The sequence below is a fragment of the Perissodus microlepis genome, chromosome 7, assembly GCF_051167445.1.
Source record: "Perissodus microlepis isolate ML-2025 ecotype Zambia chromosome 7, ASM5116744v1, whole genome shotgun sequence".
Classification (NCBI taxonomy): Eukaryota; Metazoa; Chordata; class Actinopteri; order Cichliformes; family Cichlidae; genus Perissodus; species Perissodus microlepis.
The window spans coordinates 38,063,492-38,081,196 of NC_140467.1; positions in this window are offsets into that span (position 1 = coordinate 38,063,492).

Here is a 17,705-nt window from a genome sequence, read left to right on the forward strand (position 1 = left end):
CATTTACAGGCATAGTCTAATATTTGCTACTGATTTTTTAAAAAAACAAAGAATGCCGATGCAGTCGCTGTTTTTTTTTCCATAACTATAATAACATTTTTATAAGTCGACATTTTTCAGAAAAGGATATACTGCTAGCTATTGTGCCAACCGCCAAAGTACAGACTTCATGAATTAACTCATAAACGTTGTTGTTATGTATTGCATTGTATTTTATTTGTTTGTTTTTCTACTTAATGTACTGTTCTTAAATACAAACTCACTGTTGCCGAAGTTGCGCTCTCCTGCTGTGTTCTATGAAGCCCACTGTGTACATGCCAGCTGCCACTCATGAAAGATAGCTTAGTTAACCTACAAGTGTGTATCACATTAGCTGGATCTTGCACCTATAGGCTATACACTAAGCTATACACTATATACTATACAACTAGAATTTAATATAAAAACATATATTGATCCATAAAATGAATAAATGGTGTGTTTTAATTTGCTTGCATGGTCTGAGGTGTATTTGCGTTAGAAAGAACATATTGTGCATGAATCCATCACTGATGAAAAAACTAAAAATACATTTGCTGGGTCCATTAGCTCCTGAGCCAGTATGGTGTGTGCTAAATATAGAAAATGATGAAGCTGCATATTTTGTTACCTGAAGATCTGGCACTGCAATTTTCTAGCTTAATGAGATCAGTCACTTAATCAGTGTAAGAGCTGTGGAGAAAAGAAACAAGCCAAAGCCATGGTTAACTAGTCTTTCCCAGTGTTTAATGCAATTTTGGGGAAAGTCAGCTCTAAACTTATTTCAGTGACAGTTGCACACATAATTCAGACATGAAGCAGACACAGGGATGTCTGCTGCTAATAAAATCTACTCTTTTAATTTCTGGGCATATAAAGAGAATGGGCAGTTGATGAAGACGAGCAGGGGTACAGTTTTTCATATACCTGAACATGAACATAACAGATCACTGACTTTTTGTTTTCTTTAAGACATCAAAAAGATATGCATCATGTAGCCACTGGTCACTTCATTAGTTACAGCTTACTCATATTAGCTTGGATCCCCTTTTGCCTTGAGAGCTGTTTTTTTATCCCTCGTGGCATAGATTCAACAAGGTGCTGGAACCATTCTTCAGAGATTTTGGTCCATACTGACATTATAGCATAAAACAGTTGATGCAGATATGTTTATTGTTGTAAATCTTCTGTTCCACCGAATCCCAAAGAGGCCAGGTAGAGGTCTTCTGCTCTTACTATTGCCTTCCTATCAGCTCAATGTAACTATAGGTCTCTGTGCTTTGGGCAATATTTTGCCTGCAGTATAAGATTCCCAAGGTCAGTGCATGACCGCGATTAAACAGTTTAACACTTTTTCAGTAAATTAAGTAGTGGAGCGCTGGCGAGGAGGATGAGTTATGGATCGTTGTAATTTGTAGTTGCAAAAGTGAAGTCTTGGTTCATCAGTCAGCATATGGTGTAGCAAGAAAGTGTGATTTAATGTCAGCATGTCACGCTCTACATTCCCGAGTAGATTGGATGGTTTCCAGTGAATGGTGATTCATGATTCTGCATTGCTGAGAGATTTCCATCACTACTATTTAAAGTCTCACACATCACTGCAGCGTCTTTGGTCATCTGGCTTTCACTGTGTTGTTGCACCATCAGGTGGCAAGTGCATGTTATTGCTACCAAACGCCTTATCTCCATCTGCTCTTTAAAAGTATTCTTTCAATCCGTATTTGAAGTTTTTCTAATTGTTTTTCTTACGCACAAATAATAATAAATATGGCTCATGTGTTTTGGGTAATGCCCCTGAAATGCCCTAATGTTTCACTGTCTTTCCAGCTCTGTCACATGCCATCTGGCTTTATTCCAATGTAGAATGTGCATCCACCAGTCCTTTGCCCTTGGCGATGACTTGCACTTCCCTCAGCAAAAAAAGCATTTTGGGACTCAGCCAGTGCTGCTGTGTCCATTACAAACTACATCCACCTCGGAAATGAGAAGAGGCAGGGAACGCTGAAACAAAGGACATGTCTTTGTTTTCACCTTGATGTAATGAATCCATATTGTTCTTAGTACGGACACCTTCATCCTGCTTCATCATATGATTTTATGTATTAGAGATCTTTCTTAAAGGGTTTAACAATTACCACTTGACTTAAAAATCTTGTGCAAGTCTCTTTTGCTTTATGTTAAAGTATTTCTGTTCCTGTTAAAATCAATAGTAACTCTTTCACAATAACTATTAATATGTGTTATTACTGTTATGGCATTACAGTTTAAACCATACACAGTATACTAACAGGACAATTTACTTTATAAAGGGATTCACAGAAAAGTGTCATGTCTTCAATTAAGAAGACTTTTATCTTCTCTCCTTTTTGATGAAGCTACTGTTACCTCTACTACTCTACCATCTTCCACTGCAGTAATACCAGAAATGGCACATAACATATTTTCACACTTGAAACACTAGATGTCAGCAAACTTCAAAGTTTCAGAAAGAAAAAGCCAAACAGGATATTAAGAAACCATTTAATTGCTGAAGAGGTTCACACTATAAAAGACCACATACAAATCTGCTGTTATCACACACAAAATATGATATGTACAAAGTGTAATATCTCAGTTTTTCTTAATCTCGTTCTTGTCTTTCCTCACTTTCTGTACTGTGGTGTGTTCCTTAATTGAAACTGCAGCGTAGAAAAGACCAAATATTAAGATACATAAAATAATTAATTAAGTAATCTCTGCAATAGAGCAAAGAGTATCAATGCTTTTTGCTGTGCTGGCTCTGATATATAATGCTCACCAGGGTAGAAACAGCATGCAGATACATGGTGCAACAAAACACAGAATTATAGCCTGCTCAGCAGTTCAGTTACTTCATCAGAGAACAATGGGATGGTGTGTTAACCACGACTTGAAAGGAAGAATCCTATAGCAACAAAAGATCCTAAACTTTGCAAATGACATTTTTTTTTTATTAACCAGAATTCAAATATAAGGCTTATGTGAACCCTTTTTGTTGCATACATACATCAAGTTCAGGACAATCTTTGAAGCATCTTATGCTGCAGTAAACTGGTTTATGTCTACACATGTGAACAATTAAAGCCACGAAAAGTACTTTTGAAGTTGGTATATATAAACTGTTTTAGGGAGCACGTTTTTGGTTTTGCACAATGTTAGATTGGAAGGTCAGTACTGCCTTTATAATTTGTTTGATATTAAGCTACTGCTAGGACACAGAATAGTAGGAATATGCCATGTTATTTAAGTGGTGACTTTAGCTTACATTTGGCTTCACAGTAAGGGGTTTATCAGGTCAGTAAGAGTAGAATAGTGCTATACAAATGTCACTTCATTTCCATATTAGCGTTCAGCCATGACAATGACAGACAACAAAATGTCAAAGTTTTCCTTTGAAGAATAAAGTACAGTCACAGTTTCAAAAGCTCGACAACATATTCTTGGGATGATGATGGATCATCAAAATTAGATTGGTACAATTCATTTATGCTGCCATAATGAGAATGGCTTTGGGGAAAAAAAGGTATAAGAGCTAAATGTTCTTTTTAAATTTCATGCTGTCCACGACCGTGCCTCCATTAGGAACCATTGATCAATTGGAGCTGGGTATGCTGGAAACACTCTGAGAATCAAAGTGGTCGGGGGTGAAAAGCACTTGGCAGACATCCAGAAATGATCTCAGAGTCACCCCTGTTGAAGCCAAGATTCCACAGTACTGCAGACCAGCTTCCTGTCCAGGAGAAGAATTATGCAGACTTTCTGTCTTTGCGTTTGAAATGCTGATGAGTAGACTTGCACACATGGCTGATCTGCATTGGTTATAATGTCTCCTTTTTCCATTGTCAAAGCCTTTTCAGCAAGCAACTGATGATGGTGCAGGTTCCATATTTACAACATTTTCCATGAAATATCCATGCCTTCCCAAAAGGTTTCTGTTGTTAGTTTTTGGGAAAGAAAATATGAGATGTATTGAAACGTATATATTGCTTTTTTGAAAAAAAGAAGAAAGACCAGATCAGTGACAGATTATGTTGTTTCTCGTTTACTCTGGAGCTGCAGCCTCAACCTGCCGGGAATTTTGCTGACCTCCGAGGCTTGGATTACAGTGCCTGAGAAAGCAGTCCAAGCACTAGAGCTGAGGACGTGCACAGATCACAATCAATGCTTATTGATCCTGGCTTCTTCTTTTTTTTTTTTAACAAGAGTTACATTACAGTAAATGTGTTTGCTTTGCAGTGGTTCTGCAAATTGCAATGGCAAATAGCTTGTTCCATAGATTAGGAGTTACAAGCTAGATATAGAGGTCTGATCCTTGTCCAGTGGCAAAGTACAGCAAAGTGTGGGTTTGTCTTTCTTGCAGCTGTAAAAGCTGCATATAATGTCATGCATGCTGTGACGTGGCACAAAGTGATAGGAATGGATGTGGTTTGATGGAGTGGGGTATGATAGGACATGACAAGAAAAGGCAGGGCAAGTTGTGACTTAATTGAAAGCCACATGACAAAATGTCCACAAGCTACAAAAACAATGGGACCGTTAACTCTACAAGAGATTTATATGATATGCTAGAAAAAGAATTCATTTCTTAAACCAAACCCAAGCAATGAAACAGTCAATAACAAGAATGCACATATGAATAGATACATATACAGTCTGTTTCAAAGTTACTAAAATTACAAAGACATGATAATAATAATAATAATAATAAAATTTATTCATATAGCACCTTTAAAAAGTGCTTCACAAGATAAGATAGGAAATAAACAGCAAATAAAAGATTTAAGAGGAGGTAAATACTGTCAGCACAAGGAGATTAAAAGCAAGAAATAAAGAAAATTATAATAAAAACAGGTTAAACAGGTAAATTAAGAAAATTAAAAGCAAAATATAAGCAGCTATAAAATGATCACTAGGAGAAGGTGATAAAACAATTAGGACAGGAAGGGCAATATAGAAATAACTTAAAACAAATGAACAGAAAAAAGCCTGCTTATGAAAATATGTCTTTAAGAGGGATTTAAAAGATAAAATTGAGTTTGCTTATCTGATCTCCTCAGGGAGATTACTCCAAAGAAGGTGCCCTGACAGAAAAAGCTTGATCACTCCCCAGTTCTTAGTCAGGATTGTACGAGCAGAGCCTTGGCTGAGGACCTCAGGGTACAATTAAGGGTGTACGGTGTCAGGTGATCTGAAATATGCTTTGGTCTTAAAAGTTTAAAAAAAAGGTCTTAAAATCAATTCCAAAATTAGTAGATAGCCAATGAAGAAAGCCTCAAACGGGAGTGATGTGCTCTATTTTTCAGGTTTTAATAAAAAGTATGGTTTCTATATTGTGGATCAGCTATAGCTTTGCTAGCTCAGGCAAATGCGTAATGAATTGCAGTAATCTAATCTAGAATTGATATAAGCATGTATCACAGTCTTTTATCACATTATATCTCTTTTCGATAAAACTAAGCTGACCTTACTAAGTCTGCTTAGCTATATATATGACATTTAGAATATACATGCTCCTAAGTAGGATATGTTGTGCCAGTTATAAAATATGAAATTATCATGGCTTCATAAATGCATACAGTACTTTAGAATATTGTTAGACCTAAGGGAAAGAGTTCCTCTGTGTTATGTTTCTATATTTTCCTTTTCCAGAATTAATTGCGCGAACTTTTAATCAGTCTTTCCGATGGCCTCATTCATTGTAGAGGATGCAGTCTAAGCCATATGTCTTGTGTTTCTCAATTACTCCCAAAGGTTCAGCAGTGGCACTCCAATAACACAGCTTTATGACTTTATCAGCAGTGCTTCTGCGATAACAACATTCAAAGTGGTTTAAAGTTAGTCATTAAAGTTATTTAAGTCCCAAATCATTTTGAACTTTTAACAGATTAAGTAGACATTGGGTGATCTGATGAGTCTGTTTGGGTCATTAAGTTTACCAAGGGTAGAGGAAATGAAGGCCGGGAGGAAGGATCAATGTAAGTGAAATTTGTGTGTGCTGCAGTGTTTGGAGATAAATAAAACTCCACATCCCCCCCTTTTTTTAAAATCTTGTGTTTGATATTAATGGGAAAAAAATCTATACAATAGTTCATGTACATTACACAATATCCAAGGAGAAATCAAACATCCTTCAAATAAACTTATTGAGAATTTCTTGAAAATAAACCGAGTCACCATTTATGCAAAATGTAGATGTGCACTAATTTTTACTTTTGCTCGTAGGATAGTGCAATTCTAAGCTGATTAATTGTACAAAAACCACTTTTTTGTACTGTCAGTTTGTGTTGCTCGCTGCCTCACTGCAGAGAGACACAGGCAAAGATGTAGAGTGAGGGAGAGATCAGGAGAGGGAGGGGGGAGAGTTTTTTGAAATGGGAAAGTGAGCTGCACTGCAGCAACTGGGCGTTGGCTCAGCCCACGGGAGGAGACAGAAAAAGGCAGAAGAGAGATGAGAGGTCTGGAGGAGGTGTATTGCATTGCTATGTGCAGCAGCAAGACGTAGTCTTTATCCAGACAGAATTTCCTTCAACGTGTGAACGTTTTTCTTGGATGACTTTGTTAAACTCTCCAGCTCCACTTGCCAGCTAAACTTCCTGGCTACTCTTTGGTTTCAGATTTTTCATGCAAAACATTAAAAAAGCTAATAAACGAGGATCCATCATCACATAAAACTTGGAAATAATGCAAATAATATCAATACTTATTAATGGAGTCAGAGCTATGGGCTATTAAGCATAGAGCATGTACACAGCACACGTTTTGTTTTAGTACCTTTTTCAGTGTGTCATTTCTACTCTTAATAGTTTTAAACTATTTTATACTTTTACTAAAATATATAACAATTACTATTTTCTTCCCATGACTACCCTGAATTATTTTCCTACAATGGCTAAATGTACAAGCCCAGTTCCAAAAAAGTTAGGATCCTGTGTTAAATGTAAATGAAAACAGAATGCAAATAAGGGGAAATAAAAGGCTGGGAAAGTAAGTGGTAATAACAAGTCAGTAACAAGACTGGGTATAAAAAGAGGCTCTTAGAAAAGCAGAGTTTCTCAGAAGTAAATATGGGCAGATGTTCACCAATCTGCATATTGTGTTTCTCAAAATAAAACTGCAAAGATTTTGAGTATCTCATCATCTAAAGATTCAGATAATCTAGAGAAATCTTTTTGCTTAGTGGACAAAGCCAAAAATCAATACTGGCTGTTTGGAATTTGTATGTGATCAGCTAGAACTGCACTAAAAGCAGGAATGATTCATCATGGAAATCACTGCATGGGCTCAGGAACACTTCCAGAAATTATTGTGAACCATGCCATCTACTAACGCAGCTTTCTACATGATCTAGAAATGCAGTTGTCTTCTTTGGGCCAATGCTCATTTAAAATGGACTTAAGCTAAGTGGAAAACTGTTCTGTGGATATGGAGGCCATATCCTCTGGACTAAAGAGTAGAGGAACCATCCAGCCTGTTATCATTTCTAAATTCAAAAGCCTGCATCTGATATGGGAGTGCATTGGTAGCTTGCACATCTGGAAAGGCCCCATCACTGATAAATGGTATATACAAGTTTGAGAGCAACATATGCTCCAATCCAGATGTCTTTTTCAGGGAATGCCTTGTATTGTCAGCAAGACAATGTTAAACTACATACGGCATCTATTACAACAGCATGGCTTCATAGCAGAAGAATCTGGGTGCTGAACCTGCCTGCATTTCCAGACTTTCACTAATTAAAAACATTTGAAGATGAAAGCAGACCCTGGCCTGTTGAGCAGCTAGAATCCTATATCGGAAAAGAATGGGACATTACTCTTTTAATTTGCACTTGGGTATGTCAGGTCATGCAGGTAGTGGGATTGTTGCAAAGCAAACAATTCCAGTATAAGTTACTGTCGATGTTTATTATTTTTTATTTACTCTGCAGTGTTTTGATTTCTATGCCAATATCATTGCTTAGAAACCTGCATATCCTGATATCCTGCTGCTATCTTCTTTCATACTGTGTATCTTTGAGTGTACTAGCTACACAGGTCAAATTAGGCCATCCAACACACACACACGTACACACAGCAGGCTGTCATGATATATTAAGCCATAAGGTGCAAGTGCTCCCTTCATCTCCCAGCCTACCATAATCTTCGAATGTTTTGTGCTGTCCGGATCATTTTTACCCCTTCACTGTATGTGCCCACCTACCTCCTTCTCTTTTCCCCTGTGCTCCTTCTCTTTTTACTCAGTCTCTCTGTCTCTCTGTCTCTTAACTTCGCCCCTCTTTTTTTTCAACTCCTCTTCCCACTTTCATTCTCTCTCTAGGCCAGGGAAATGTGCTGTGTCTGCAGAGAGGTTTTTGCTGCAGGAGACGGGGAGTAATTGATAACGGTGCTGCTTTTGCCATCAGGAGAGCTGTGTTTGCATTCAAAGGAAATAAGACTGAAGAAGGAAAGTGTAAAAAAACAGGGAAAAATAATGCTGAAAAAAATGAGGAAAAAGACAGAGATTTAGAAAAGTTAGAGAAGAAGGCAGTGAGGTTATGAATAAAAGAAGATACAGACAGTTTTTCTAAATTTGATTTTGGTATTTCCATGTTTACAAGTTGTTTTTTGTCCCATTGTTTTTGTGTTTGTTTGTTTGTTTGTTTTTATAACCAGAAGCTCTAATTAGTTACCTTACTACTTTGCCTTCCTGAGTTAAGCGATGCAAATGTGTCTTTGTTACAGCCACAATAAATGTTGGATGAAGTCTGTCACCCACCCATAAAGTCACCCACAGAATTCAAGGTAACTGTCATGGTCCCTGTGTCTGCCCAGCCGGCCCCGTGAGGCTACATTTCTTATGGTTGTTTTCTCTCCCCTTGTCGCTCTGCCTGGGTGGAGCTCACTACGGCCTCTGCCTTTGGCCCACGCACCTGGCTCTAATTGCTCAGCTGATTACTCCATGGCTATTTAAGGTTGGGATCCTGTCATCACTGGATGATTGCGTGAGACACGTTAGTGTTAGTTTCTAGCTTTCGTGATATTTCGTGAGTGAGTTTGCCTTTTGAGATTTGTCTCTCTTTGTGAAGTCTCCCCGGACCTGCTGCCTACTTTCCTGCTTTGGATTACGAGCGTGTTGGTGTGTGGATTCGTGTGGTGGAGTTCAAGTGTGTGAGAGGACCTTTCCCGAATCACCCCTGGACTCCCTGGACCCCTGGATCTTTCCCCCCACACAGTAGCGGTTTTTGATATGGGCGACACGGGCGGTTGCCCGGGGCGGCATCACGCGCATGGGCAAAAAATAAAAATAAAAAAATTGCTTGTACCCATGCTGCCCCGATGTCATGACAGCGCATATTGGGAATGGCATAGGCACCAATCGGTTTTCTGCCGCCCATTTGCTGGGAGTAAGGGCGCCCTCCGTTTGCGAGGTGCGCCTGCTGCTTGCGGCACAGGGAGGAGAGGGCGGGGCGGGGCGGGATTCTCTGGCTGGCTGGAGCAGCATCTAATAACCAACTCGCAAAATAAAACAAAATAAAAACAAACTAACAAACACGAAAACACCAGACATCATGATACAGACTTATAATTTGCACCGATGTTTTTTTCGAAATTCTATACGCGAAAAGTGAGCACGAGAGCCCTCGGTGCGCCTGCTCGCTGCTGAAGTCAAAGTAAACTTTATTGTCATCTCCGCTACATACAGTCCAGTATACAGAGAGACGAGACGACGAGCCTCCAGTTACAGCAGTGCAAGTAAACAAACAATATATATAAGAAGAGTAAGAAAATAAATATACACTTTAGGACCAGGGGTAAAGGGATCAATAACAATTTAAAATTCATAATTTACAGTTTGATGATTTAAAGTCTCACACACAACCCATCGAAAGGGGAGGAGAGCCCTGCTGCTTCCAAGTAGACCACATTTCATTCATAATGTTGTAAATCCAAGCCCATTATGTATTCATGATTTGAATCCTGGGTTGTGCGAAATCCTCAAAATAAACCCTAGACAAAGTGAACCAGGGACGATTCTAGGATCAGAGCTTTGGGGGTGCTGAGCACCCAGAGAGCTGCCCAGCCAGGCAAGGTAAACCTGTCTCTGTCAGTCCCTGCATCCTTAAATGTTGTCCCGAGTTCTCTCTGACTGTCACTTTGGTGCATTTAAACCCCTGTTCCTCCCTGTCCTCATCGTCTGTTGTCTTCGTCTCCGTTATCAGTCATCATAATTTTACCATCTCTGTGCAAGTCTGCAAATTTCTTTATTAAATCATAAGATTCTTAAATTCATCAAGTCTCTCTGTGCCTGGGTCCTCGTCACAAAACATGATATCACTGTTTTGTACATTTTAACACAATTTAATCCCCACATTTGTGGAAGAAAAGCAAAACACTTTTGTCTGTAACAAAACCATCAAATCTGATAATGGTTATTTAAATGCTGCAAAAGAAGAATGGATTGGAATAGAAAAAATACATATCCTAACCTTAATTACTGCGGGAGAATAATGAGTGATGCTCATAGTGAGTAAAAAGTAAACTGAGTGCATTTTTTGGACAGAGATTCACTTTTAATGTGTATGTATAATATAATACAGATACATAAAAAACACTCCCAAAACAGAATAAATTATTACAAATAAATTATAACAAAATATTAATAAAAACTATAAAAATGGAGGCAACTTTGCCTGTGGTAGAATGTATACAATGTATGAAAAAACCTTTATTGCAGATACTAATTTTACTAATTTAATAATAATAATTTTGTGTTGTAAGATTTATGAGTTTCATGCTTTCATAGTGGTACTTAGGAGAGCTTGACATTTTTATCAGGTGGTACACACTGTAAAAAGTTTGAGAAACACTGATAAGTTAAGTGTATGTGTGCTTTTGGAAAACATTTAAAGCTGCTGTACAGAATCTTTGAAACAAGCTTAAAACATTTTTAGAATATAAACAGAGCACTCTGCTTCTCTTTACAGCTCCTCACTCCACCAGGGCTGTTTGGCACTTTCTGATAGTGCGCAAATGTGATGTACGTACTGCAGCTGAGGTTTTAGTACAGTTGTGGCTGAACCACATAAAAATATATCATTAATTTTAATCTCCCCGATCAATTATAATGTTATGTTGGAATGTTGTTAAAGAGGGTCAAAAATGTTTCAACCCAGTTTGTTTAGCAGATTCTGTATAGCAGCTTTAATATAGGGAGAACACAACTTCCAGATTGTGTGCGTAAAATCAGGTTTTTTTTCTCTTTGTCAGTTTAACAGTTTCTGTTTTGCCCGTCACTGTTCCCTCTCTGTTTTCTTACCTGGTTCTTCCTGACCATGTACTTTCTCCTCACGTTCCCCTCTTTCCTCTCTCCCTCTTTGGACTGACAATCATACACAAATAGATTCAATTAGATGAAAAATTACATTAATATGAATAAAATTCTATTAAGATCGCTAACAAAAAGTCCTCTCTCAGTCTACTTTCAACCAAAAGGCAAATAACCAAACCACATGAACATCTAATAAATGATATAAACATTGAAACACTGATCCAACATTATTCTTGATTGACACTTTTACCTGAATGTGGCTCCTTTTTTTGTAAAAACTTCCTTATATCCATTATGAACCTGGCTGTCTCTCTGTACACAAACACACACACACAACTGGAGTTATAAGGTTAATGGGCATTCAGTCAGTTAGCTAGTAAGTATCCATTTCAAACAGGACAGTTGTAACCAACAGTAGGCTATGGACAATTTAAAGTTTTAGATTTTAAATAGGCTGTATACATTTCAATGGGAGCAACAGGACGGTCAAATGTCCTGAATTTACTACAGAGCAGGACGGATTGTAGAGTAGCAAACATTGTCGGAAAACACGTTTTTAACACTGCAGGTTACCTGGTGTAATGCTTTTCAGCTAAAAAGAAACATGGTCTGACTCCTACCTAACTATATAAGAGTAAATGAAGGTTAAATGCAGCTAATATGTCCTGTTTTAAGCCAGGCACTTACACCTCCGCTCTGCTGCGTCTCAGCCACCATTGCTCTGGCAGCAAGAGCGCTAGAGCCAGAGCAGGGGAGGGGCGAGCTGGAACAAACCATTTTGGGAAGGGGGGAGGTTATCTATAATTTTGTTGTTAAAATGTTACGTCTCAAACAAGTACAGTACTGTATGGTTTTTATATTTTTAGTAGTGTGTCACACAAACAGCAAATATTGTCAAAAAAAGTAAGAAATCTTTGGGGGTCTTTGATTCATTTTGGGGGTGCTTAAGCACCCCCAAAAATGGGCCAAAATCGCCCCTGAAGTGAACTAAGGTGTAGGTTTAATAGGTTATGTTGTGGTGATCCCTGAGTTGGGGGATCGCCACTGCCCCCACATGTATATATCATGCACTTGGTGTTGTGTAAATAAACTGTGGTATTTAACTTTGAATTCCAGTCTGCGCCTGAGTCCTCTCCCTACCCGTGACAGAAACAATTTCATTTTGTTGTTTTAACTGGTAAACTGTAATCCTGCTGAATGACTCTTGCATTCTTCTCATGTAGATGTCTGCATAAAACAACACATAAAAAAACAGCACGTAGTGAAGTATTTAAGAGGCACTTTTTGGATGTCATTCTTTGGCATATTATAACTTCAGTGTAGGTAAGTCTACTTTAGAGGAAGTCAGCCCACTTCTTGTCTGTCTCACTGCCCATTTTAAGTGATTATATCAGACAAGCCCTTTGAAAAAAAATCATGTAGTCAGTATATATATTATATAAAATACCCACACTGTATGCCCCCATTTCCCTCCCCATTTCTGGGGTTATGCAGACTTGAATAGCCTTCAGAACACTTGCACACAGTGTGTTACAGTAATACTGACACTGTTCCCATGACTGTTGCATTTCAGATGTAAAACAGGAAAAAAAAAAATCAATGCAGCAATGGCAAACAAAAGGAAGTCTGATATATGACACTAAATCTGATCCAGCAGTGAAAAAGACAGCACAGATTCATTTGTACATCTTGCCAGTTATTTTTAACTTTATATCGATAAAAGCCGGCAGTGTCAGACACATTAAATAAGACTTTTAAATTCAGCATGTTTTTTATTTATTTATTTTTTAAAACAACCTTATTAAAGGTGTGGCACTGCCGTAGCTGGCAGCGTCATTTGCAATTCAGGATTTGTAGCTCGAGTGAATGACTCTGTCAGACCTGCTTTACTACACTGAACGTGCTTATTAATTATTAATGACATCTTCTTGGCTACTCTCGTGAACTCAGTGGCCTCAGGTTACAATTATAACAAAAATGTCAGTGCATGTGTGTGAATGTACACACCTGTGCCTACATATTGTCAGAGTACATAAAACATACACAATCACATACGTTTGTTCCTAGTGAGTCATAATGAAGGAAAAGGCTTTTGGTTTCATGTTTCAACTTTTTTGGTTATATATATTTATACAAATTATTTTTGAGCATCCTATTCTAGTTGAAGCTTCTGTTTGAATTTAAAGAGTTATTTCAAAGAAAACAACAATTGCAGGATTTGAGGATAGAACAGAGTTAACAAAGATGCAAAAAAAGAAGAAAGAGTTTTGGGTACTCTGCAGAGAAGAGACTTGCTTGTCAGGCACAAGGGAAAACTTGCTACATTCAAAATTCAAAACATCCAACAACACGCACAAAACAACACATCCTATCGTTCCTCTCTTCTTGTTCAGAGGGAATGAAATATGCTGATGAAGGGTCTCTCATGGCTAAGACAAAGCATTTTAGCACTTCAGAGCCATCAGAGTGAGTCAGCCTGCCCCGGGATTTGGGGGAAGAGGGGTCTAAGATCTCTAATCTTTGTCAGTCTTCTTGTTGCGCTCTTTCTTGCAGAGCATCCTCTTAAAAATCTTGTGACATATCTCTTAATGGCTTGTCTAAATCTTTTGTCTCTGAGCCTACATAATACTTTTTAAGATGCCCATTCCCTGAGTTTTTCAGTATAAGCATTGTTTTTGATGAATTAGTGTAACTATAATTATTGTGTCTGCATAATTTTTACTGTAAATATTACAGCAGACATCAGTGTTATCAAATTAATTTTAGCTACTAAATGTATTGCTTAAAGCCAAAATGATTTGTGAGACTGCATTAGGCAAATAACTAATTGGATAAGAAGTGAATCAAAGACCTTTTTGGAAAGAAAACACATTTGAAAACGTCCCTAGAATAAATATGGGATTTTTGACGTGGGAAGAGTTTGTCTTTTTTGGCATAGATGTGCTACACATCAAGAAACACTCACATTTTGCTGATGTGCACTGGTTTTCTGCAGCCTAAGTCTCATGAAATATGCAGAGTTAAGCCATTCACCAGTTAGGGTTGCGTGACTCTGAGTTTCATGATCCAAACCAAAGAGACGGCTTACTCAGCCATGATACTACTCTTACTGTGAATAGAGTGCTTGTGTCACAGACTAGTAGGTAGTACTATAACAGGCATATTACATTTTCTGCCAAACTGTATATAATATTTCTGCACCTACAGTAAAGTAGAAGATCTGCTTTGATTATGCAAACAAGTTAGGCCAATCTGACAATCATTTAAACATTTAAGAGTAAATGTAAATTACACATGCAATGCTTAGTTCACATTGTAAAGAGGAACTGCTGAAGAAGAAGAAAGCAGCAGAGTCAATGATTTTGATGTAAAAGCAAAGTTGAGGCATAAAGCTGATGTATGACTCTTACAGCCATGAGTCATCACGATTAAAAGGAATAAGCCTCCACCTCCTCTGTCTCCCATCTATCCACCATCTCTACTCTGCACCTGACAATAGTTTGTATTAGAGTCTAGTACAAGTATGAGCACTCAGCCTTAGTGTTCAGCTACATAATGCAAAGATATTCTCTTTGATCACAAAACCAGGAAGCTGCACTGCATAAAGGTCGCTATGAGGAAGCATTTGATTAAAAAAATAACAGTCTGAGATTTCTGAACAACCCTTTGAAGTACAATATAAATTAAAGATGCAAGCAGCGTTATGAGGGCCCTCGCACCCCATCGCGTCGAGCCACGCCCAACACCTGAAACCAGCACGTCCGATCTGATGTCACATTGATGGAATTCATGCATTTAACCACCAGCTAACATTTCATCTCATTCAATCATGATTATAGTCGTCCCACTAGGTGGCGCTCTAACCATTACTGACAAATGGCATAACAAACATTTCTGAGCTCGAGTCTCATCATGCCTGCGACCTTTGGGAGAGACTGGACATTGTGTTTTTGAGTGACAGCAGATTACTGCTTTTTGGCGAGTGATTGAAACTCTACGTGCCGCCATGACCACCCCGTTTCCCTGAATGTAAAAAGCTTCGCAATTTAACATCACAAAGGTCTTTAGATTCCACGCACTGGAGATCGCATCAATCTGATGAAAATCCTTGGAGGAGTTCGTCAAAGTATGGTGCCTGAAAAGAGGGGAAAATGTCGACAAAATTACACGTTAATTTTAAAATGGCTGACTTCCTGTTGGATTTGGGATATTGCTCCAAGAGACTTTTTTCTACATCTTGATATCTTGCATAAGCTTAACAGGTTTCAGACTCATAAATAAAACACAGAGCAGGGGCTGATGTTTTGAAATATTGTAGGGGGCGCTGTGGAGCCATTTTGCGCTATTCAATGAAAATGATCACATAACAAGAAAGCCTACATCACATTGGAGGTGTGCGCCAAATTTCAAGACTTTTTAAACTTTCCAAGCCCCTCAAAAGCCACTTCATTTTTCATGGTGAACCGCGTTGCCACCAGGGTGCGCCGTTCAGTTTAAAGTCACAATTTTCGCACTGAAGCAGCATGAAGGACTGATGGTGATATTCACCGCTTTTGAGGTGGCCACGATGAACCTGTGAAAATCAGTACAACAAAGTGAAAGACATGACATTTCCTGTTGCCACTAGGTGGCGCTCTGCGTATTCCTGACAATGGGCATATCAATGTGTTCAGGACAGGTATGACATCATGCCTGTAGTGTCTGGTACTGATCAGACTGGATTTCATTGAGATATACTAATTTGTTTCTTCATGGTGAGTCATCAATATTCGCCATGCTGCTGGGGTCACACCCTTTCGCAAAAAGTCACAGTTTTCACTGTAACCCAAGACCAACTCCTTAAGGCTTTCCTGGAGAAATTTGAGGCTGCAGATGTCACCCATCACAATACTGTACCCCAAAGTGTAAAACATGACATTTCCTGTTCCCACTAGGTGGCGCTGTCCCTGATGTCAAATGTGGCAGTTGAAATATGTTCAGGGGTGGAGCCTTATCATATGTGAGCTCTTTGGTCAAGGTTGGATAATGTATGACACAATGAGAGGCAATAAGATTTTCATGGCGAGTCATCGAAATTCGCCGTGGCGCCACGGCCTCACCGTATCGCGAAAACTCAAAAGCTCCGCAATTTAACATGGCCCAGGTGTGTAGTTGACACTGACCAAAGATGAAGCTTATACGACCAAATCCCAAGGAGGAGTTCGAAAAAGTTCGAGGCATGGAAATGGCAAAATTAGAGCCAAAATGTCACCTTCATTTCCAAATTGCGGACTTCCTGTTGGGTTTGCGTCAATGGACCCTAGACTTTTTTGTTCGTCTTGGCATGATACACATGTGTGCCAGATTTCATACATGTAGCTCAAACGATGTGGTCGTAGGGCTGCATTTAACAAGGCATAGGTGGCGCTCTAGAGTCATTTCCCAGTGCTCATATGTAAAACCATTAAAATACACAATTTTTCACCAGACCTGGCATGTGTGCAAAATTTCATGAGTTTTTGAGCATGTTTAGGCCCTCAAAAAGGCCCTTGTTTTGCCTGAATAATAATAATAATTAAAGCTGCAAGCAGCGTTATAAGGGCCCTCGCACCCCCGGCGCGTCGAGCCACGCCCAACACCTAAAACCAGCACGTCCGATCTGATGTCACATTGATGGAATTCATGCCTTAAACCACCAGCTAACATTTCATCTCATTCACTCATGATTATAGTCGCCCCACTAGGTGGCGCTCTAACCATTACTGACAAATGGCATAACAAACATTTCCGAGCTTGAGTCTCATCACGCCTATGACCTTTGGGAGAGATTGAACATTGTGTTTTTGAGTGACAGCAGATTACTGCTTTTTGGCGAGTGACTGAAACCACGTGCCGCCATGACCACCCCGTTTCCCTGAATGTAAAAAGCTTCGCAATTTAACATCACAAAGGTCTTTAGATGCCACACACTGGAGATCATGTCAATCTGATGAAATCCCTTGGAGGAGTTCGTCAAAGTACGGTGCCTGAAAAGAGGGAAAATGTCGCCAAAATTACACATTCATTTTAAAATGGCTGACTTCCTGTTGGATTTGGGATATTGCTCCAAGAGACTTTTTTGTACATCTTGATATCTCCTATAAGCTTACCAGGTTTCAGACTCATACATAAAACACAGAGCAGGGGCTGTGGTTTTGAAATTTTGTAGGGGGCGCTGTGGAGCCATTTTGGGCTATTCAAGGAAAATGGTTACATAACAACAAAGCGTTCATCACATTGGAGGTGTGGGCCAAATTTAAAGCCTATATAAACTTTCCAAGCCCCTCAAAAGCCACTTCATCTTTCATGGTGAACTGCGCTGCCACCAGGGTGCGCCGTTCAGT